Source organism: Malus sylvestris, chromosome 7 (assembly GCF_916048215.2).
Source record: "Malus sylvestris chromosome 7, drMalSylv7.2, whole genome shotgun sequence".
Taxonomy (NCBI): Eukaryota; Viridiplantae; Streptophyta; class Magnoliopsida; order Rosales; family Rosaceae; genus Malus; species Malus sylvestris.
This window is the reverse complement of record NC_062266.1, coordinates 15,122,970-15,147,261: the sequence shown is the minus strand read 5'-3', so window position 1 is coordinate 15,147,261 and position 24,292 is coordinate 15,122,970. Positions and strand designations below refer to the sequence as shown.

At 35.8% G+C, this 24,292-nt stretch overlaps 1 long non-coding RNA gene across 1 annotated transcript; it reads right to left on the bottom strand.

Moving 5' to 3' along the window:
• Positions 1-20,926: 20,926 nt before the first annotated feature.
• On the bottom strand, positions 20,927-24,107 carry LOC126628814 (uncharacterized). Its single transcript, XR_007625607.1, has 2 exons — positions 23,967-24,107; positions 20,927-21,114 (listed from the first exon to the last, which is right to left on the bottom strand). It is a non-coding gene; the product is annotated as an uncharacterized LOC126628814 (long non-coding RNA).
• Positions 24,108-24,292: the final 185 nt, after the last annotated feature.

Here is a 24,292-nt window from a genome sequence, read left to right as displayed (position 1 = left end):
ATTAACTTTTAATTAATCATTGCCATATACAATTAAACTATTTAATTGTCCTTACTCATCTTAGTTATTTCCTTCAATCATTATCTTACACAGTGTGTGATCCATTAGGCTTCTTTTAGCGAGGCAGTGGGCAATTAGAACTCTTACTAATCGATTGTGAATTGAAACTTACTTTCAATTCTCCATTTAGTCATTATACACCTTTAAAGCTTCCACAAGCCATGAGTGACACCTAGTAGTATGTCATGGCTACCCAAGCTAATCAAAACAGGTTAGAAAACCTATTCAGTTTGTGATTACAATGCAATTGAAGGAAAAATTTGTGAAAACAAATTCATTTAAGCAACATCTATGCATGCAATTAACAATTAAATGTGGAATCATGCTTGTATGCACTCAAAAACAAAGCTTTACCGATGAAATTGAAGGCCTAGTTGTTATGGTGAACCAACACTCAACTCAAATCTTAAAGAAAAGAGTTGAGAAATTTTTATACCTTTGAAGCACCTCTTTGCTTAGCAAACGACATTCACCCATGCAAAGGCCTTCTTTCCTTAGTCTCCTTGCTCCTTGGCTCCATGGATGCGGATGAAGAAACTTTGCTTCTTGGCTCCATGGCTTGTCTCCATGACTTCTTGGATATGGATGAAGGAATGGATTCTCCAAGTTCCCAAGAAAGGGAACCTCTAAGTTTCCACACCAAAGAGAGCATTGAGGAAGAGATGAGTGACCTAGGAAGAAATGGATGCTAGTCCATTCTTCCTAGGATGGCCGGCCTCCTAAGAGAATAGAGAGCATTTTTATGTTTTTCTCTTTTCTCTCTAGAAAACCCCTTATGTTGAGTTATAATTTCCTTTCTATAACCACTTACATCGAGTAACATAATTGAAATTAAAACTAATTCTCCCTCACACTCTCTATGGCCGGCCATGTGAGTTCATTGGGCTTTCATGCCCTTTGTGTTTTCAAGTTGTCATACAACTTGAGTTATTGGACTTGACATTCGAAGCTCATTGGGCCTTGAGGCCTAAAACTAACCTGAGGTCGAACTTATTTGTTTCATTAATTAACATATTAATTAATCCTAGCCATAAATAATTGAACCATTTAATTATCCTTACTCATCTCCATTGTTTCTTCAATCTCTACCTTATATGGTGTACGATCCATTAGGTTCCTTTTAGCGAGGCAGTGGGTGATTAGAACTCTTCAAATCGATTGTGAATTGAAACTTACTTTTCAATTCTCCCTTTAGTGATTATACACCTTTAGGGCTTCCACAAACCATGAGTGACACCTAGCAATATGTCATGACTACCTAAGCTAATCAGAAAAGGTGGAGAACCTATTCAGTTTGGGATTACAATGCAATACGCTCTTTCTTTAATACAATACTCTTGACCTTATTGTTTGATTTAATAGTTTATTCATGTCTACTATCCAATGTGATTCTCTTACTTATATGATTACCTTCAATGTGATTTAGAACGAATTCCTAAATCTCATTCATGCTATAATAGAGTATTCTCCCTCAATGGTTTAAAGGTTAAAGATCCCTTGTTGTGTATTCACTTACCTCCGTGGCTAAGTGACTTAACCCTAACTATGTCGTGGACACCCTTTGACGGAGTGACTTTGACATAGTCAAAGATCAAGGACCTAACCATAAGACAATTATGATGCCTCAAGTCAAATGACTACTTTGCATTATCCCAACCATGAGTTTTCATGTAACATGAGTATGAGAACTCCTTGTTGATCATGTTCAGTGGACTCATTCTCTATTGAGCACCTACATGCTTGTTTTGGTATCAGTCACACCAATGACTCGAGACCAGTCACTATCTCTAAGAGAAGACATATCACATACTAATCTTAACAGACTGTCAATGCCCAATTGACAATCCTATGATCATGAACGTTTAGGATATGTATACGAAAGAGAATGGTCTCATGATTCTAACTTATTTAGATCCTATTCTCCCAATTACATATTCCTTGGACTTATCGTTTAATCATATAACATTTATATGAGACAGCTTTAAACAATAATCTTTGCCCTTTATATTAAACTAGATTAATTTAACATGTGAAATGTCTGTAAAGTATCATCATATGATTGGCTGTATGGTATATTTCCAACAGCAATACGGTCTTTCTCTAATACAATACTCTTGATCATCTTGTTTGGTTTGATAGTTTATTCATGTCTACTATCTAATGTCATTCTCTTACTTATATGATCACCTTAAACGAGATCTAGATAGACTTTGTAAATCTGATTCATACTTTGACCAGAGATTCTTAGTCATAACATAGAGTATTCGTCCTCAACGATTTGAAGGTTAGAGATCCTGATGTGGTAAAGACTAACACACAAATTAAACCCTTTTTAGACAGTTGTAGTATGAGCAAGTAGGTATCGTTCTAGGCCGGGGATTAGGAAGGATGCAAATCTACACAAATTTAACTCAAAAACACAAAACTAGACTCCAAAAATAGAAAACTAAACTTAAACTACTCAAAATAAGCTAAATTGACACAAAACACACAAACCATGTTAAATTGACTCGAAACAAGAACTAAAGGGAAGTTTGGACGAAAATTAAACTAAAAAGACTTGGAATACTAAATGGGGGGTTGTTTTGGCGAATTTAAGATTTAAACAAACAAACTTACAAAAACAAACTAAAGGGTACAAAATTGGGTGAATTAAGGGGGTGAAAAGCTATAATAGATACATATGAATTTCCAGTTATGCAAAAACTCCACACATGACACTTATGCATACAAATGGATTTCCAGTTATTCTTCCTATAAACCATGAACTACAATGCCCCAAGTTAACCGTGAACTGCACAAATTAACCATCAGATTTTCCTAAATTCATTGAATTGGACTCAGCGATGCAACCACATTATTCTTATCAAGTTCCCTACATGAACTGCATAATATAGATACATATCAAAGATCATTAAGTTCTGTGAAAATCATAAGCATTGACATGGCCTTCATAACTATGAACTGCATAATACTTTTGCCAGCAATTTACTTAACACAATCATGACTAGTGACTTTTAGTATTTGTGAATATAAGTTCATAATGATTAGGTGAAATTCCCATATATTCTAGCATCAAATCCCTGCATGCAAACTAAGTATGCATCCTTAATCAACACACAAGAACAAGTTATCAATCAAACAGATAAGTAAATTGCATTCACGATTTATGAAACAATAACTGGATGTAATCAATTCATATCACACATATGTTCATGGCTTTGAATTCACCTTTAGCTAAAACGAAATTAGTTCCTTGATGCGAAATAAATAAGCACACAAATTAAACCCTCTTTTGACAATTGTAGTATATGTATAAGTAGGGATCGCTCTAGACCGGGGATTAGGAGGGATTGCTAAAACACTTGAAACTGACTTGAAAACGTAAAACTAAGTTTGGAACACTAAACTAGACTCAAATAATGCAAAAATAGACTCTAATATACTAAAACAACTCAAATGACTCAAACAACACAAAACAAACTAATAGACTCAAAACAGACACTAAGAGTGAATTTGGTCGAAAATTAATTTTAACTTGACTTCAAACACTAAAAAACACAAACTAAAACAGTTTCTAACTAATATGACCCAACAAAGTAAAGGGGGAATTGGTTTTGACGAAATTGAAAGTAGAACAAGTAAATTAAAGACTTAGAGAAATCTGCATGAAATTAGGGAAAAATATGGATGATTGGTTAGCTAGAGTTCCTTCTCCACACATGACACACTTGCATACAATTGATGTTCAGTTGTTCTTTCGATAAACCATAAACCTCAATGCCCCAGATTAACCATGAATTGCACTAATTAACCCTCAGATTTTCCTAGTTTCATTGAATTGGATGAATGCATGCGACAACCCAAATTATTCCTCACAAGTTCCCTACATGAATTGCATAATACAGAAATGAGCAAAGATAATTAAGTTCTATGAAAATCATAAGCATTGACAAGACACTTGTAACTATGAATTGCATGATACTTATGCTAAGAATTTACTTAACGCGATCGTGACTAGCAACCTCCACTACTTGTGAATATAAGTTCATAACGATTAGGTGAAACTCCCTTATATTCTAGCATCAAATTCATGCATGCAAACTAAGTGTTGACCCTCAATTTAACATACAAGAATAAGTTATCAATCAAGCTGTTAAGTAAATTCCATTCAAGGTTTATGAAATCACAACTGAAAGTAATCAATTCATAGTGCAAATATATTCATGGCTTTGAATTCCCTCTAGCAAAAAAGGTTTAGTTCCTCATGTTCACAAAACAAAGGTAAACAGATTTATACATTGAAAACAAAAGAAAGGTAAACAAATTCATAGTGCTTGGAATTCGTTTACCCACTAAATAATTTACCAAATCTACATACCAAGGCTCACTTACCTTAATGGACAACAATTGTTCATCCAGGAATGTTTCCAAAATAGGTAAGGACTCCTCCTCATGTACCATACGGCTTAGGTGGTCAGCCACCACGCTTTCACTCCCATTTTTGTCCGAATTTTGATGTCAAACTCTTAAAGAAGCAACATCCATCGAATTAGCCTTGGTTTGGCTCCTTTCTTGGTGAGCAAATACTTCAAAGCTGCATGATCAGTGAAAATAATAACTTTAGTACCAAGTAAATATGATCGAAATTTATCTAAAGCAAAGACAGTGGCAAGAAATTCTTTTTCAGTGGTAGAATAATTTAATTGAGCATCATTCAATGTCCGAGATGCGTAGTAGATAACATGCGGCTTCATGTCCTTCATTTGGCCTAAAACAGCCCCTAACGCATAATCGGAAGCATCACACATGAGCTCAAAAGGAAGACTCCAATCAAGTGGAACAATGATTGGGGCCGTGGTTAGCAACTCTTTAAGGTGGTTGAAGGCTGCCTTGCATTCCTCGTTGAAGTCAAAAGTCACTTCTTTTTTAAGGAGGCCGCAAAGAGGTTGGGACACCTTTGAGAAATCTTTGATGAATCTTTGATAGAATCCTACATGTCCAAGAAAAGAATGAACCTCTCTAACCGAAGTAGGAGAGGGTAAGTGGTGTACAAGATCTATCTTTGATTTGTCAACCTCAATTCCTTTTTCAGAGATGATATGACCTAAAACTATGTTCAGTTGTAGGTAGAATTCCTTCTCCACACATGACACACTTGCATACAAATTGATGTTCAGTTGTTCTTTCGATAAACCATAAACCTCAATACCCCAGATTAACCGTGAATTTCACTAATTAACCCTCTGATTTTCCTAGTTTCATTGAATTGGCTGAATGCATGCGACAACCCAAATTATTCCTTACAAGTTCCCTACATGAATTGCATAATAGAGAAACAAGCAAAGATCATTAAGTTCTATGAAAATCATAAGCATTGACAAGGCACTTGTAACTATGAATTGCATGATACTTATGCTAAGAATTTACTTAACACGATCGTGACTAGCAACCTCCACTACATGTGAATATAAGTTCATAACGATTAGGTGAAACTCCTTTATATTCTAGCATCAAATTCATGCATGCAAACTAAGTGTCGACCTTCAATTTAACATACAAAAATAAGTTATCAATCAAGTCGTTAAGTAAATTGCATTCAAGGTTTATGAAATTACAACTGAAAGTAATCAATTCATAGTGCAAATATATCCATGGCTTTGAATTCCCCCTAGCAAAAAGGGTTTAGTTCCTCATGTTCACAAAACAAAGGTAAACAGATTTATACATTGAAAATAAAAGAAAGAAAACACCTAAACGCTCCAGCGATCCAAATTGAACAGCAAGCACGTCCAAGAACTTTCCTTCCATTTCTTTGCTACGACACAAGGTATTGGTGATGGTTTGAAGGGTTATCTGTGGAGGAATGGATGGGAAAAGGTATGGTGGTGTTTAGGATGAATGATGGCTACGGTAAAGGATGATTTTTTTGATGTATTTCTGATTGTGTGATTGGTGGTGAATAATGTATGGAAGTGGATGAATGATGAATGCCCAATGGCTGTTACACACACCTACTTAAATAACAAAATACGTCAAAACACTAGGGAAATACAGCTAGGGTGCGGCAGAAAAACCAAGGGAAAGAAAGTAATGATTGTATAGGATTTTTAACTCTAAATCAAATTAGAATCCAAGGAAAAGGTTAAGGGGACAAGGAAGGGGACACAGGGCAAGGGAAAGGGAATGGTTATGACACAATAATGAAAGTGAATGTGAAAGTGAAAGTTGTGGTAGAAATCTAGAAGAAAGGGGAAGGAGTGCACAGCTAAGGAAAAGAAAGTGAGTGGTGTGACAAGGAAAAGGGAAGGAAAGGCAAAATGTTAAGGCTGCAAGGAGGGAGACATGGATATGTGCACAGCAAGGAAGGTGAAAGGTGGTGGAATGGTTCAACAAGGGGACAATGAAGGGGACAAGGGTGGTGTGTAAGGCAAGGAAGGGGAAAATGATAAAATGGTGCAACAATGAGACAATGGAGGGGACAAGAATGGTGTGCACGGCAAGGAAGGTGAAAGGTGGTGTGACACCTTTTTGTGGCTGAGATTAAGGCTTCTAGAATCCTTTATTTAGTGTCCTAATATCTTTGGGAACCCTCATTGTGGCTGGAACTTAGTTAGATTAGGATTAAGAAAGTTTAAATCAAAATGAGGTAACTTGACTCATGTTTCTTCTTTTCTTGCTAAGCTCTTTATCTTCTTTAAATTAATTCTTCTTTCTCTTTAACACATTCCTAACCTCTTTATTCTTCAATTTTGTCCATCCACCTTGCTCCATGCATGTGTTATCCATTCCAAGCCCAAAACTGCTCCAAAATGCACCAAAATGTACCTTATTGCTTCATAAGGCCTATGGACCTACAAACACACGAAAATAGCTTAAAATACTAAAATAATTAAGAAATAATTAAGTAAATGTAAGGAAACAAGCTAATTAAGTCGAATAAATATGCTCCTATCATTCCTCATATTTGCAACTAAACAAAGATAATTGAAATTAAAAGGAAAAACCTTATAGATTTCCAACGAAAAACCTTCCCCCACACTTGTTTTTATGCATAATGTTGATCAAAAGGAATTCCCAACAAGTCATGCTCCACTATTCTTTAAGAACAAGGGTATGGATATTCCTATGCTAGGCTAGGTAGGGATAATGTAGGCTAACAAAGAAAGTAGGCTAAATAAGGCTCAAAGGGGTTAAACTTACAGAACATATGCAAGGGAATAAGGCTTTTTGGCTCTGGTTTAACTAAACAACTTCATCTTGTTATATGTTATGCACTCAATTTTAAGCTTTGAATGAAACGAGCATTAGTTCTAGTATTTGGATCTATAATGATGAAAAAGCATTCCAAGTAGCAACCAAGCAAAGAAATAATGAGATCATGTAACGACTTTAGAAAACAAGAATTCACATATTAATAACTCTCCAAACAAGGAATAGGCTCAAGTCTCTCAGGGTTATAGCGTTAGTTTGAGTTCCTTCCTTCAAGCATGTTACAAAAACTAATTTTTTTTCCTTTGTGATTACATGTGAATTCGTTAATGACAACTACAACCAAGTATTAACCAAAGAGCATATCAAACTTTCACCCATGTTTGTAACTTTCTTTAACAGTCAAGCAATTAAAAACCAAATCCTCATCATTGTGTTGGAAGGTACCCTAAGACACAAACAAACAAAAACGACTCTTTTTGGGTTTTTGAAAACTTTTTCTAATTTTTTTTTCAAATTTTCGTATTTTTCTTTCAAAACACATTAAAACACTGCAAACCACAATAAAAACACTTAAAAACAGTGAGTAACAACATTAGAAGTGATAGGTGGTGAAATCCAATGAACATTCATGAAAAACACTTTGTTTACCCCCCCCCACACTTAAACCAAACATTGTCCTCAATGTTTCAAACATAGACTCACACGCAAGCAATCAAACAACACAACTAACAAACATGACAATTATGACAAAGTAAAAGCAATAAAGAGTAGGGTTAAGGAACGTAAACTAGTTTTAGAACCGGAGATTCCTCGGTCTTCTTTATTTGAACGCATGGGTTGCCTCCCAAGAAGCGCTTGCTTTAACGTCTTCCAACCAGACGATACCTCCTTTTAGGCTCCATTAGGGCCCACGACATGGAAGGGTACATCCTCCACAACATGCTCCTTAAAACTTCCATGCATTGGATCTATGAACAGAAAGGGATAGTGATCCTTCCTGATTGTGGTGTTGAGCTTCCTAAAGTCAATGTAAACTCTCCCACCAGCTTGGATTCAATTAGGCACCTGAACCAAAGAAGGTAACAACCTATTAGTTGAAATGGGAATTGGAATTGGGATTGGAGGCTTACCAATGTACTGCGATGAAGACTCAAAAGTAGCAGCACTGTCAACAATTTCAGAGGTGGTTCTCTCGGCCTGATTGGGTATTTTGAGGGTAGTGGCGTGTCCCTTACGATCCAGTTCAATTCCCTCTTCGATAGTGGTTCGAAATACATCCTTCTTGCTAGGTGCTGAACGTTCATGCCCTATATTTTTATTCACATCAATGGCATAACAAGAACGAACATCATTAGAATTCTTAACAGATTCATAAACATTAAATTTAATCACATCGCCATCAAACTCCATAGTTAACGCTCCCTTGGCCACATCAATCTTGGTTTGGGTTATTTTCATGAACGATCGTCCAATTAAGATTGGCAATGGTGGAGAGTGGGTTGAATCCTCCATCTCAAGCACATAAAAATTTGCCTGAAAAATCAAATGGTCTACCTGCACCAAAATATCTTCCAAAACTCCTTTTAGATATGCATTAGATCGATCAGCCAATTGAATAATGACACCATCATTTTTAAGCTCTCCTAGATTCATATATGCATAAACAAAATATGGCATGACATTAAAGGAGGCACCTAAATCCAGCATAGCATGTTCAAACCTTGTATTACCAATAACACAAGAGATAGTGAAACTACTTGGATCTTTGCATTTAGGTGGCAACTTTTGTTACAAAACTGTAGAGATATTTTCACTTACATGTACCACCTCTCTCTCTGGAATCCGCTTCTTTGTTGTACAAAGCTTCTTCAAAAACTTAGCGTACTTTGGAACTTGCTTTATAGCATCAAGAAACGGGATATTGACTTGCACCTTCCTGAAAGTCTCTAGAATGTCCTTTTCATTCTCTTCTTTCCTAGATTGCATAAACCTGCCAAGAAAAGGCACATTTGGTGGAATAGGGTTAGAAGAACCTGAATTTGAACCAGTCTTACCTACATTGGACGGCATAGGGTTCTTAAGGGGTTGCGGCAAAGGGTGTTCTTCCCTTGCTGTGACTCTGTCCAACTTTTCTTCTTCTTGCGGTAGCTTTTCGTCCTCCTTTTGGCTTGATTTGGATGTTTATGGGTTAGTTCCAACCTCCTTGCCACTTATTAACGCGATTGCCTTGGCAGTTTCAAATCCTCCATTTGAATTTACATTGGTTGAATTAGGTAGTTTGCCTTGTTCTCTAAATTGTCCCATAAATTCCGCCACTTGCCCTATTTGATTCTTCAATTCACCCACCTCTTTGGCTTGATTTTGTAATCCTTGCGTCAACAAAGTTAGTATTTGAAGAATTTTATCGTTATCCATTGACGAACCTGAATTTGGTTGGGAAGGTTGTAGGGAAGGCTACATAGGTCTTAAATAGAACTCCTTAGGTTGCTGCCAATCTCCTTCTTGTTGAACTTGTTGAGGTTCCCTCCATAAAAAATTTGAATGATCTCTCCTACCTGGGTTGTACGTGTTGGAAAATAAGTCGTCCTTTGATTGATTATGGCCTTGATAACCCCAAGCATTGACACCATCCCAACCTCCATTCTCAATTAATTGAGGATGTTGATTAGTTTGATATCCTTGCCTAGAGGACACACCAAATGTAGCCACCCTTTGCATTGCAGTCCTTTTGATATGCTGCGACAAAAGAGAAGTAAGAATCGTCATTTGAGCTTGAAGATTAGCAATTGTCATGTCTTGCTTTTCTAGTACTTGAAATCAAAGAAATAAAACTAAATCGAATATCAAAAGAAAAAAAAACAAAAAAAAAAACAGAGGGATTAGCAATTTTACTAATCCCCAGCAATGGCGCCAAAAATTTGATGTGGTAAAGACTAACACACAAATTAAACCCTTTTTAGACACTTGTAGTATGAGCAAGTAGGCATCGTTCTAGGCCGGGGATTAGGAGGGATGCTATTCTACACAAATTTAACTCAAAACCACAAAACTAGACTCAAAAAACAGAAAACTAAACTTAAACTAAAAAGACTAAGAATACTAAATTGTGGGTTGTTTGACGAATTTAAAATTTAAACAAACAAACTTGTAGAAACAAACTAAAGGGTACGAAATTGGGTGAATTAAGGGGGTGAAAGGCTAGCTACATGGTCCTTCTCCACACATGACACATATGCATACAAATCGATTTCCAGTTATTCTTCCTATAAACCATGAACGACAATGCCCCAAGTTAACCGTGAACTGCACAAATTAACCATCAGATTTTCCTAAATTCATTGAATTGGATTTAGCGACGCAACCAAATTATTCTTATCAAGTTCCCTACATGAACTGTGTAATAGAGATACATATCAAAGATCATGAAGTTCTATGAAAATCATAAGCATTGACATGGCCTTCGTAACTATGAACTGCATGATAACTAGTGACTTTTACTACTTGTGAATATAAGTTCATAACGATTAGGTGAAATTCCCTTATATTCTAGCATTAAATCCCTACATGCAAACTAAGTATGCATCCTTAATCAACACACAAGAACAAGTTATCAATCAAATAGATAAGTAAATTGCATTCATGATTTATGAAACAATAACTGGATGTAATCAATTCATATCACATATATGTTCATGGCTTTGAATTCACCTCTACCTAAAACGAAATTAGTTCCTCATGTTTGCAATTAAACAAAGACAATTGAAATTAAACATTGAAAATAAAAGATAGAATACACCTAGAAACGCTCCAACAATTCAAATGTCTTGAATTGCAAGCACGGCTCCAAGCTTCTTCTTCTCTTTCCTTTTAGCTGATTCCTTATCTTCTATGTCTTGAATTAATTTCTTCAACTCTTTAGCACATTCCTAGCCTCTCTTGATCTTCAAAACCGTCCATCCACCTTGCTCCATTCATATGTTGTCCATTCCAAACCCAAAACTGCTCTAAAATGCCCCAAATTGCCTTTTCTTGCCACTTTTATCATATGGTTTTATAGAAAACAAAAAAAAAAATATAAACTAACAAATAAAACAGGAAAAAAAAGGGAATGGACACCCTGGGAGTTTAACTCGCGACCTGGAGGCAGCAGAAGGCACTAAACTTTGAAGCCACACATGCTAGTGCACTCGCGTGGGAGAAACCCTAGCAAGTTAGTATATAAGTTGAGTTATCAACTTCCTTTTTCTCATTGTTGCCATTCCTCATGCATCGTTTACCCCATCTCTCTCCATTTTTCTCCTGCAATTTCTTCCATTCTTCTTGCTTTCAGAAAAACCTTACCCGCCTGCAATCAAAACCCAATCCTCCCCTCTTTTCTGTCAAATTAATCCTCCAAGCTGAAATCATCCATCACTTCTCTCTAGTTTTGCATTGCAGCTCCATATTCTGAAACCTGCAAATCTAAACACAAATTTGCCTTCATTTCTTTGTAGACCCGAGCCCAACTCACCTATTTCAACCGTCTCGGTTTGTCAACACACAAAGGTAAAATACATCGATCTCATCTCCTCATTAATTTCTTAATTCTAGCACAAATGCAATAGTGAAATCCGAGTCTAATGTATTTGCATGTCCGTGAGCTTGTGTTGTAGATGACGACCGGAGATGATGGCGAACACAAGGAATGGAAGCAACGTCAGACTTTAGATCCGCAAGAAAAATGAGCAACGGCAACCACAATGTCCACAGATCTCAGAAATATAGGTATAAACGCTTAACCCAGAATGAGCATGGTCTCTGCATCGATAGATCATATAGTCTCCATTATGAGCTCATGTTTTTTTTTCTTTTTTCTTTTTTGTATGCGTGCTGCCACTAGTACAAAAACAAGTTTGCACGACGCAACAAATTTCATCGTGCAAAGTATGTTTGCGCAATGCTAAACACAAAAATGTCGCGCAAATGGCCTTTGCACAACGGCACTTTGCGCGACGAAGACTGGTGTCGCGCAAAACTATTTTGTGTGACGTAGGTGCACCTTCGTCGTGCAAAACAATTTTGCACGTCGCCAGTCTTCATCGCGCAAAGTGTCGTTGTGCAAAGGCCATTTGCGCAACATTTGATGCGTCGCGCAAGATTTTGTCGGCAAACCAAGAATGCTTTACCATTTTTTTCCCGGCTTTGCGTGACTCCAGTCTTCTTCATGCAAAGTCAACTACTTTTTTCCTTTCACTTATCAGTTTGGGAGGCAGAAACTACAAACCAGTTGCAGCAGCTACCTCCCTCCCCAATCTCTTCAAAACCTTCTCCAATCCTTTCCCTTCCTCGATCTATTCCTATCCGGTAAGCAATTTGATTTTGTATATGTAACTTTGAATTGAGAATTCAAACTAAAACTACTAATGTAAGCTCCCAAGTCGATTTCCAGACCAATGTAAGCTCCCAAACCCTCTGTCCTGTCGTTTCGATTGTTTTTTTATGTTGCTCATGATCAAAGTCTTCAATTTTTTTTTATTTGATTAGAGATGTTTGTTCCTTTTTAGCTGCAGAGAGTTAAACCTAAATTGTATGCCTGTTGATGCTCTTTAATTCTTGCTTCAGTTTGTAGCATTTCAACTAATTATTTCCTTTCAGTAATCATTACCGTTTGTGCTTGTGATTGTGCATACCTTAGCCGTTACGGGATCCTATCATAGTTTTGTTGTTCGTTGTAGTTTGTGGTGGTAATTGGTTAAAGAGAAGAGAGTCAAAAGACCCTTGATGGTTTTTGGTCCATCATGTTCATATTTTGTTTTTGGATCATCTTGGATTTATGAATGAGAATTGAGTTTTTTTTTTCTTTTCTGCATTTTCCCTTGAACTTGTTCTCCACTGCGGATTTCTCTTTTAACATTTTGACTAAGTTCCATGTATGGTCATGTTTCCTCACATTTCATGCTGTCAAGATTTCTCAACTACAGAGGATGTTGAAATTAAGAACCATGCTGTCAAGATTAATATAACCAAATAAAAGTATGAAGCACAAGACTAACCAGAATAATCCAAATTAAGACAAAGACTAGATAAAAACAACATACCAGGTAGAATTCTAGCCAACGAAATGGAGAACCAATATGCATTCATCCCCAGAGAATGTATTAAGACATTAATTTGAGTGAATATCAAAATTAAGAGTAGCAACTAATTACCCTTAAATTTTCTTGTTTAATTACCTGGAATGTGAGTATAAACATCCCAGTTGCATAGGCTCTTTCTATCTTCAAAATAAGCACCTTCAATCTTAATTATCAAATTGAAATTGAATAGCGAATTTAACATTCAGACACATAGTTGCAGAGCAAAGATAAAAAATAACTACAAGAAGAAGAAGGGTACCTGATAAGATGAAGTGCTTGCTCCAAACAAGAAACCATCTGGGAACTGAGATTTCTAGATTTCTTCATCTAGCTTGAAACTCTGTGCTACAACTACAGCTGTAGACAATAAGATAACCGAGAGCGACAAAAAATAGAGCAAGGATTAAATTTGTTGAGCTTTTGCTAATATTATAAGTGTTGGTTGAATTATTTGCTGCATATGCTAAGTATCTTCTTGATGCGTTGCCATTTTTGTATGATTTCTTTTAAGACATAACCTTAGTATGTGGTAAGTGTTATGCCTAGTTTGTACTGTAACAGAAATCACCACAGAACAGTTTGGCCACAAAATATGGTAAGCTTCTGCCATGTTTCTTAAATGAGTCCTCCTTCACGTGTGTAAAATTTATAGTGATATGAATCAGTTATGATATGAGTTTTAGAAAGTAAAGTCATTTGTTAATTAACCTATTGTTTAGTCAAAATAGGTGGTGTTGCTGGATTTTGCATGTGTGGTGCTCTCTCAATTGCAAGTTCTGTTTTGCTCCCTAACGTTAATGCTGCCGCCATCGGAGCTTGCTAAATCTAAGGCTCCTGTTCAGGCTCATTTTGGAGAGCTTGATAGTTTCGTTGGCTTTTCAGATGTGACAATACTGCAATTTTCTTTTGCATCTTTCCGTCTTAATTATTTTAGTTACCTCCTAAAGCTTTTTTGAAGTTGGTTTTGCTGGGCTGAGTTGTTGACGCCTAATGGTTGTGAATTTGGGGCACATGAGCGTAGCATTGTATAGTTGAGACCCCAATAATCTTGGTCATTCATGTGCAAGCAGGCCTTGTACTTCATTAGTTATCAGATTCCACGTACTGAAATTATATCGTGACATAGTCGAATGGCCTTAGATAATCTAGCTTTGTAAATTCCTTGTGCATGTGTAGCAGATTACATATTGTATGTTGACTTTATGTACAATCTCTCTCTCTAGCTTTTGCTGTGTTATGGTGTCACTGATAAGAAAGGATTGGTTCCAGACAAGTATGCAATGCATTCTGCAAAATCTCAAGGTCCGTGTGCGGTTGTTATTTGGAATTGAAAGTTCATGGAAGGAGGTTGCGATGAAACTTACTGTTAAATCAGAGGATGGAGCTGTCAGTGAAGCCATCCATGAGATTGTGGAAAATGGCTGAACACTTGAGTGTAATATTCTCCTTTCTACATCCACAGTTGCTGCTTATGAGACAGTGCCTTCCCAAGCATTGCCCACAAAATGAGGATTTTTGATATTTTCTCCTGTGCTGAAAGATAACATATGTAGCTTTCCCCTCTTTAAACTTTAGAAATCAGAACGAATTGCTTTCTTATTGTTGGGGTGAAGTTTAGAGAACTGTTTTTGTATGGTTAATACAAAATGAGGAAGTGAAGTTTAGAGAACTGTTCTTAGTCCTCTGAGAGGATGGGTTAGTACAAAATGAGGAAGTGAAGTTTGGAGAACTATTTTTGTATGGTTTTTGTAAACTGATGTGCGAATATAATGTGACCTTTTAAAAGTTTAGTTTAATAAAATTTCTGCAGCCAGGCAAATTTAATCACCTTTTGTAGACCTTAATGAATGGTTTCAAAACAAAATTATTTCTTCCTTATGATTTTGTGGTATCCACTGGTGTAAATATTTGAAATTGAATATCGAATTAGTTCATTGTATTCATATAGGATCAAGGAGTGTCGCTATAAAAAATCATCAAAATCGAAGTTAAAACTACCGTTAAATCATGATTTTTCGTTTATAACCGTTGAAACGTTTTGTCCTGTTACTTGATCTCTGAATGTTTGTTTTTTGCGATTTTAGGTGTACACGATCTCGAAGTATATAAAAAAAAAGTTTGACGGTTGGATCGTTGAAATTAGTTTCGTACAATGCGTACCCCATCAAAATGATAGATTCACTAACACTTAAGTATTGCATAAGATTTTGTGGTATCCACTAGTGTAAATATTATAAATTGAAGATCGAATTCGTTCATTGTATTCATATAGGATCAAGGAGTGTATCTATAAAAAATTATCAAAATCGGAGTTAAAACTACCGTTAAATCGTGATTTTTGTTCATAACTATCGAAAAGTTTTGTCCCATTACTTGATCATTGAATGTTTGTTTTTTACGATTTTAGGCGTACACGATCTCGAAGTATATACAAAAAGGTTTGACGGTTAGATCGTTGAAATTAGTTTCATACAATGCGTACCCCATCAAAATGATAGATTCACTAACACTTAAGTATAACATAAGATTTTGAGGTATCCACTAGTGTAAATATTATAAATTGAAGATCGAATTCATTCTTTGTATTCATATAGGATCAAGGAGTGTATCTATAAAAAAAATCATCAAAATCGGAGTTAAAACTATCGTTAAATCGTGATTTTTGTTTATAACCATCGAAAAGTTTTGTCCCGTTATTTGATCTCTGAATCTTTGTTTTTTGCGTTTTTAGGCGTATGCGATCTTGAAGTATATACAAAAGAGTTTGACGGTTGGATCGTTGAAATTAGTTTCGTACAATGCATACCCTATCAAAATGATAGATTCGCTAGCACTTATTTATACTTCATTAAGTATAACATAAGATTTTGTGGTATCCACTAGTGTAAATATTATAAATTGAAGATCGAATTCATTCATTGTATTCATATAGGATCAAGGAGTGTTGCTATAAAAAAAATCACCAAAATCAGAGTTAAAATAACCGTTAAATCGTGATTTTTCGTTTATAACCATAAAAAAATTGTGTCCCTTTACTTGATCTCTGAATGTTTATTTTTTGTGATTTTTGGCGTATGCGATCCCGAAGTATATACAAAAAAGTTTGACAGTTAGATCTTTGAAACTAGTTTTGTACAATGCATATCCCATCAATTTCAGTGGTATATATATTTATTAAGTAGATTTAAATTTATTTATTTTGTACGTATACACTTAAGAAATTGAATGATATGTATATTTATTAAGTATGTTCAAATTTATTATTGTAGATCGGGTCGGGTTTTTGTTAGGATTATTATTGACACACCCCGTCCCGAATGAGGGCATGCTGGCCGTCACGAGAGTGTGACGTAACCATTTACACAGTTCGGAAGCTTTAAAGATACAATTACTAAGATGAAACACCCGAGGGTGAGTCCTACTTTTGTGAATTCTGTCAGAACACCGTTGGATTCCTCGTGGCCACCAAAGCTCTGCTATCTAGAACTTGGAGGGGCGCAAAACAAAGTTGAGTGGGTCAGTAAAACAAAGTTTTTCGAAAACATTTCATTTAAAACATTTCTAACCCCTCGCTGTAAAACCTATATACTTTCACAAAAAATAACATAATAGCATATACCTTCAAATATCTCAAATCATCAATCTTTATCAAAACCAGAAAGTATGCCATGTCATAATGTCAAAAACAGAATATGGATGCATCAATATAACAGGTGAAATAAGGAATCAACCGGAGACCCTGCAGTTGGTCCTGTACGGTTAATTCTATAGCTCAATATCCAATCCAACCGGAGTCACCACGGTGACCTGTACGGCGCTACTCTGCACATAAGTCGGAACTACCTGAAGTAGTCTGTACGACAAGAATGGTGTAATAATACGCTCTAGTGCTTCTCTCATCAATCATCTGTGCACATAATCTAAGGTCACCTACCAGTCGGAGCCACCTTTAGTGGTCTGTACGACTAGCATGTCGGAACCCTCTATCGGTTTGTACGACATGCACCTACTTGGATCCAAGGTGAGCGTGCGGTGCGGTGAATAATATAAGCACTAACACTAGGGGTGCAGGTTATGAGCTCTCAACACAATTCACATCATCAATGATTCACATGAATAGCATAAAACTCACCTGATACTCACCTGTGCGTCCACAACACCAATTCACATATATATATGCATCAATTATCAATTCATATATCTCATAATATGCATGCATGACATTTTAAAACGTACCTTCATTTAAATTCAATTTCTGGGAAAAATATCAGTAGTATATAGGTATAAACAGAAATATTGCCCACTCACTTGGAGTTCGCCCAGCAACTCCCTAGCACCACACATCAAGGCGTCATGACGATCGGTGCCTAGAACAATAATCAAATCCAACCTCAGAAATCATATCGATAGAATATATAACTTATATAAAATACGTCACTACGTAGATCGATCCATGCCCTCCTTTGGGACGGGGTGTGTCAATTATTGTGGGTTTTATGTAAAAAAAAATTGAATTTGAAGAGAGTAAAGTCACATTTTCAGTAAATTTTATAAAATTATAAACAAATAAAAAAGATACCTTGCGCGACGCCATAATGCCATCATTGCACAAAAACACTTTGCACGACGTCAAAATGCAAACCTACTTCGTGCAATTTGGGATAATTTTGGCGGTGCAAATGGGCGCTCTTTTTAAATTTTCCAAAGTTTAGACAAAAGTTTCCCACACCTGAACTCTCTCACTCAGTCTCTCTCTTTCCTCTTGCTCATCTCGCTCTCTCTCTCCCTCTCTCTCCCACCCTCCTCATCCTCTCTCGTAGCCTTCCTCCTTATCTTTTTCTTTTTTTTTTTGAACTCAGACCTCTATCTCCTCTTCGCAAGCTCGAACCCTAAATCTTGAACCCAGACCTCTCTTTCCTCTTCACAATCTCAAATCCAACCACCTCCACTACTTTCTCGGTTGTCTCTATCCCTCTCATTCTAAACGACGAGCAGCCACTACCCCTTCGTCATGCTCGTATCTCTCCTTGAAAGTAAGTCTAATTACAAATTGTGAAATTGTGAAATTAAGGATTTTGATTGAGGATTGAGATGAATTTTAGAATCTAGGGTTTTAATTTGGGATAAATTACTAGGGCATGTGATGGATTTCAGGGTTTAAAATTTTTTAAATGGGAATTAGGGTTTTAATTTTGAAATGGGGATTGAATCAGGGTTTTTAGTTGGGATAAATTATTAGGAAATGGGCTGAATTTCAAGGTTTAAGAATTTCATTGTTGTTGTTTGATGAGTAGATTTTATATTATATATTTTACCCTAATCTTAGTATATTTTGGTTAATATTTTGGAAGAATTTTGATACTTTGAATTGTATTTTCAATATAGGACTTTCGGCTTCCTCTGGAGCAAAACAGGATCAAATGGACGAATTTTGGAGTAATTCCAGTTGGAGGACGTTCGTGAGTCACTTAGCTTGATCGTATCAAAATTTGGGATTTTTCCACCAAGCGGTGATTTTTTGACGATGAAATAAAGAAGCAGTGCGCAGTGCTGGAAAGTGACGTTTTTGGGCTTAAATTGCGTTTTTGGAGCCCAAGATGACCTCGGATGGGTTCGTGGCCTTCTGGAAAAGTGTTCAGAATAGTCCAAACATTAAATTCAGCTATATTGGGCCAGTTTTGGAGCAGCGTATGGGCCAAAACGTGGCTGTTCAGATTTTAGACGAATTTTTATCATTTAATTTAGGGTTATGTTTTCTAGGGTTTTGGGAGGAGGCTTGGAAATATATTGCTTAGCCGTCTACAGTTTGGGGGGATGCTTTCTTTTATGCAATTTTGGGAGACAGAGAGAATTGTTAGGGTTTTGAAGACTTTTTACTTGAAGGTGCTTTCAATCCTTTTCTTGAATATATTTTCTATGATTTCAATTATGAGTATGCGGAACTAATTTCTATTGCTAGGGCGAAGCCTTGAGCCTTAGCATGAATATGTGATTTTTATTTAATTTCTTATGATCGATTGCATGCGTACTTTGAATTGTTAATCACCGGGATAAAAACTATCTAATTGTTTTAATGCTTGATCACCATTAGGATCTTTAGAAAAGTAATTTGATGCAATTTTGGTCGGAAGGTTCCCTGAAATTGACGCTGGCTTCTTGTGATTAATAATTGTAATTTCGCTTAGGATGAATATCACGTCTTAAGGATTGCATGGTTTTTCAAAGGATTTTCATAAAGCATAATGAGTCTTTCATGTTCATATTCGATCCGAACGTCCGGACGGGTTGCATGTTAGATATACGTTCTACGTTGGAGGTTCCAGGTAGAATATGAATTAGGAAAATCTAACCTTCAAAGTGGCATGTGTAGATCATAAGTAATGGGTAAAAGTTCATAGGATTGCTAGGTGATGGTGGAACCCTAGTGTCGTCTCAATTTGATTTTTTTTTCATAACTGTTTTCTTCTCTCTAGCTTTAATATTGCAGATTATCTATTTTAATTCATTAAATTCGTTTTTACCTTAAGTAGATTATAAAATCAATCATCTAAATTTCTACATTACAATCATTAATTGAAATCTGGTTTGTTTTGAATTATTTAATAATCCCTGTGGAGAATGACCTTGCGAAATCCGTTTATATTACAATAACCTTGTGATTCTTGCAAGTAAAATAGGAGGTTTTTATCGCATTCACATGAGTAGTAAAAATCCTATCATTGTTCCTTGTTTGTAGTTTGAAGCAATTTGGGTATAGACTTTCAATTCCCAGCCAGCTAGCAAGTATTGACCCAGGTTAGCATATTGCTCGAGGACTTGGTTCTATTCCTTCACTATTTTCTTCTTTGAATGTCCTCAATTTTTTTCTTTCTAATTATAATATTATGTGTGCCATTTTCTTGTTAGAATTTACAGTATTTGACTCAAATGCTTGGAGGAAATGTATAGATAATGTTTAGCTGCTGGATACACATAGGCATACCCCAAATTCCATTCTGTTTTATCAGTTGAGCATTTCCTTGTCCACATTTACAGTCAGATGAACATTTCACTTGATTAAACATGGTGTGTTCGTTGGTAATGAAAATAAACTGGATGTTTGTTCTCACTTTTGTCTTTGGTTGTCAACAAGAGGCAGATTTTTACTAGTTTGTAAAGTTTATAGGATTCCTCGACACATTTTTTTCTTTTTTACCATTGCTAAATATTGGGACTATGGATCTTATGATTCTTGATATTCTATGGATCTTATGTTTTTAGTCTCTGAAGTAAGTCTCAGTATACAAACGTAATCAATTACGATGCGAATTTGTAGATTCTAGGTTTATATCTCATTCTTTGTAAACCAAGTCATTAGAGCCTCAAAGCCCTAGTTTATGGGATTTGCATCTCCATTATTTGAAGAATCCTTCAGTTCAAATCTAGGGACAACTAAGTTCAAATCTATGGACAACAGCTTGTTTAGAGCTCTTATTTGAAAAACATTTCTACTCATAAGTGCAGTACATCATGACTTAATTATAAAGCAGAAGCTGTGGAAATTGAAAATTATTGATTTATTACATTCTGGTATGTGTTTTCTTCTTGAAACACTTAGGAAATGTTTAAGATATAGATATAGAACTCCATTAATGTTGTATGATCTATGTGGAGGCTACTTCTTGTTGTTGCAGCTGCTTCACCTTTGTGATGTATTTAGCCATTGCTTCTTCTTTGTTCTTCCCTGATTAGTAACACATACAGTTTAGCAACAGTACTATCTTATGTTTCAATTAAACTATTTAGAATAAAAAATTGACATATTAGACCCACTTATGTCAGAGAACGTCAACAAGCTCATCAGTATAAAATCACTCTTTATACTTTCAAATTTGAATGCATGCTTAAATAAATCGGTAGGGTTTTTGTAATGTAATAATTTCTAGGTATTATTACCTTCAACAACTTTTCGTGCATCCCATTTGGCCCTCTTTGTTGGGCTAAAAAACCTAGGTCGATCTTCATAATATATGTATACGTATATATAATTAACATGAATATTTGTTGCATCCATGCATATCGATTCTAACTTCTTCCCTAGAATAATTGTGAATCTCATTGATTAGACTTAGACTGTATAGGAACTAACATAGTTGGTTCCTGGTGAACTATGCAAGCTATCTTTTGCTGGTTATTGGAACTTGAACATGCATTTCTCAAGGTGTTTAGATCTCGACTTAACATTATGGGATTTATATCCCCTAAGAGCATCAGTTGCTTCTCTTACCTTCCTACCTGCTTACTAGTTAGTCTCTATGGTCATGTGTTCGGTTGAATGGCTTGTACGAAGTAAACTGTTTTTGTACGGTACTTTGATCATATCAATTAGTGTGATGAAGTTTTGGTACCATTGATTGATTACAATGTCTGCTTACTCGAGTGTTTATTGGGCATCCTAAAACAAGTTTTAGTTGTTATAAATAATGATTTAAATAATCTTTAAAATTTATCATAGATTCCCAATGTCGGATTACCCATTCTTTTTTGTTTCACTTGATGCACTTTTTTTGTTGGTTATGAAAATGGATAGGTAGTTCCTCTCTTCAAATTAAGAATGTTGGTAACCTACTTACTTATATTACTTTGGCTGCTAATTGATTAATTTCAAATGCAAGAAAGGATTAGTTTCTAATGTTATATTTTTATGGTTCAAAAAGTGTATAGATGTCACAGTTGATCACTCATCGTCGGTGTGTGACCAATGTGCACTGTTGTTCTCCAAGAAGCAACATCGTAGCTTCCCCTGGAGACCCCGATCGAGGACGTCATTGTACCCAAGGATGCAAGTCTTTAGATCATGACTGAGGTCTTGGATCAGAAGTTCAGTAGTCATCATGGCAAGGTTGTTCGGTGTATGGGGAAGGCGATGGTTCATGAGACGGGTGCCTCCTCTTCCAAATCATCCACAATAGAGGTCAATGCCCTTAAGGAGAAAGTGACAACCCTAAAAGGTCAGCTTGCGGCCCAAGGTGAGCAGATGTGGACCCAGGGTGAGCAAATGAGTATGATTGTACAGGCTTTAGCGATGTCCGACCTCTATGTCCCAATGCCAGTACTTGATGTTGCTCCACCTTCGACCTCCCAGCCACTTTGCCCAGTCGATACCCAGTAGCATGATGTATTAAACCTAGAAAACTACTTATTGTAGTTTTTTCTTTTTTGTTCAGACGTCTTGTATGTACATTTTCATATATTTTATAATTAAATACTTTTTCTTGGTTTATTAATTATTGTTTAGAATTTAATTACAATATTTATTAAAAATTAAATAAAAATATATTTGCCAAAAAAAAATAAACAAGGGTTTGCGCAACACAAGTCCCAACGTCGCTCAAGGTGGTTTTGCGCGACATGGGACCTGCATCTCGCAAAGTAGTTTTGCACAACGTAGGGACCTGCATCGCGCAAAACCACTCTGTGTGACGCAGGGCACTTCTTTGTCACACAACTGTTGGTGCGCGACGAAGGTTCGTTGGGCTAATTTTTGCGCGACTTTTTTTGACTTTGCGAGACGAAGGACCTACGTCGCGCAAAGTATTTTTTGTACTAGTGTGCCCTAAATAAATGTGGTGAATATTGAGCTAAACGTTGCACCAACTGGATTTATGTATTTTTTACAGGGAGTGGAGAAAGATGAAGTTGTTTATGAGCAGCAAGTCTTTTGAGGAAGATGAAATTGTCAACAAATGTTTGTTGTTTCTATTACTTTATTTTTCAGATTTTGTTTGGCCTGGTGTAAAAACATTCAAGTAAATTCATTGTATTCAAGTAAATTAAATTTTTTTTTTTAATGTTATAGCTAATTGATTTCTTGAAAACTCTTTTTTTTTTTCTCAACATCTTTAAAGTATGATCTGTTGCTCTTTTTGCTGCTAGTACGTTATGCTGCACTTTTGTGTTTTTATATTTATTAATAAATGAAGGATGTTCAAGCTAACCAAGAGAACACTTCTGCTTCTTCAGATTCTTGTTATGCTAGTTATAGTTAGAAATATAGGCTAATCTTCTTTTTATGCTAGTTATAGTTAGGTGTCTAGGATAATATATTCTTACTGGTTGTGGTTGACAAGGTCTACAAAGACAATAATATACAGTGTTCATACAAGTTAAACAAGTGTGTGCTTTAGTTGTTGATTACTTCCATATTCAAGGTACTTTACTATTATAATTATACTATTAAAATGCTAAACTTGGCTTAATACCGAATTCAAAGCAAAGGCTCAGTTAATAGTCGGATGAGCATTATAACAACTAGACTTAAAACCTTGCACATGAAGCTCGACATGTTTCAACATGATGGCACTCACAATGCAGGGATAAAGTCTTAAAGGTTGAACTCAAAGATACAAAAAACTCATAGGTACCCTAGTTATGTTCAGTTATTTGTATGGAAAATATTCAACTATAACATAGTGCTCGAACAAAGTATGATTTTAAATTTAGTAAGCTAATAATATAAATACAATAGTGTTTCCCTATTTTGTAATGGAAAGTCTGATTAAACAAACACACTAAAAGAAAAAAAGAAAAACTTACTTAACACTAACGATTGCTTGAATATGTACACTTGCTCTTTTATTGATATACAGAAGATGATTACAAAGGATGCTTACAAAGAAGGAAGTTTACAAATGGGAAAGGAAAGCTTCGGAAGCTCTGCGGGTTGAGGTGTACTGAGTGGTGTGTTTGTCTAAAGTTTAGGTGTCTATAATGAAGGAGGGAAGACTCTCTTATACACAAATTGGTCCGCTAAACTACAAAAATGCTTTTTATAAAGTTGTACAATTATGTACAACTGTTTCTAAAAGTGACCTTCAAAAAATTTCTGTTTTTGAATTTGTCGCACAGTTTCTAAAAGTATG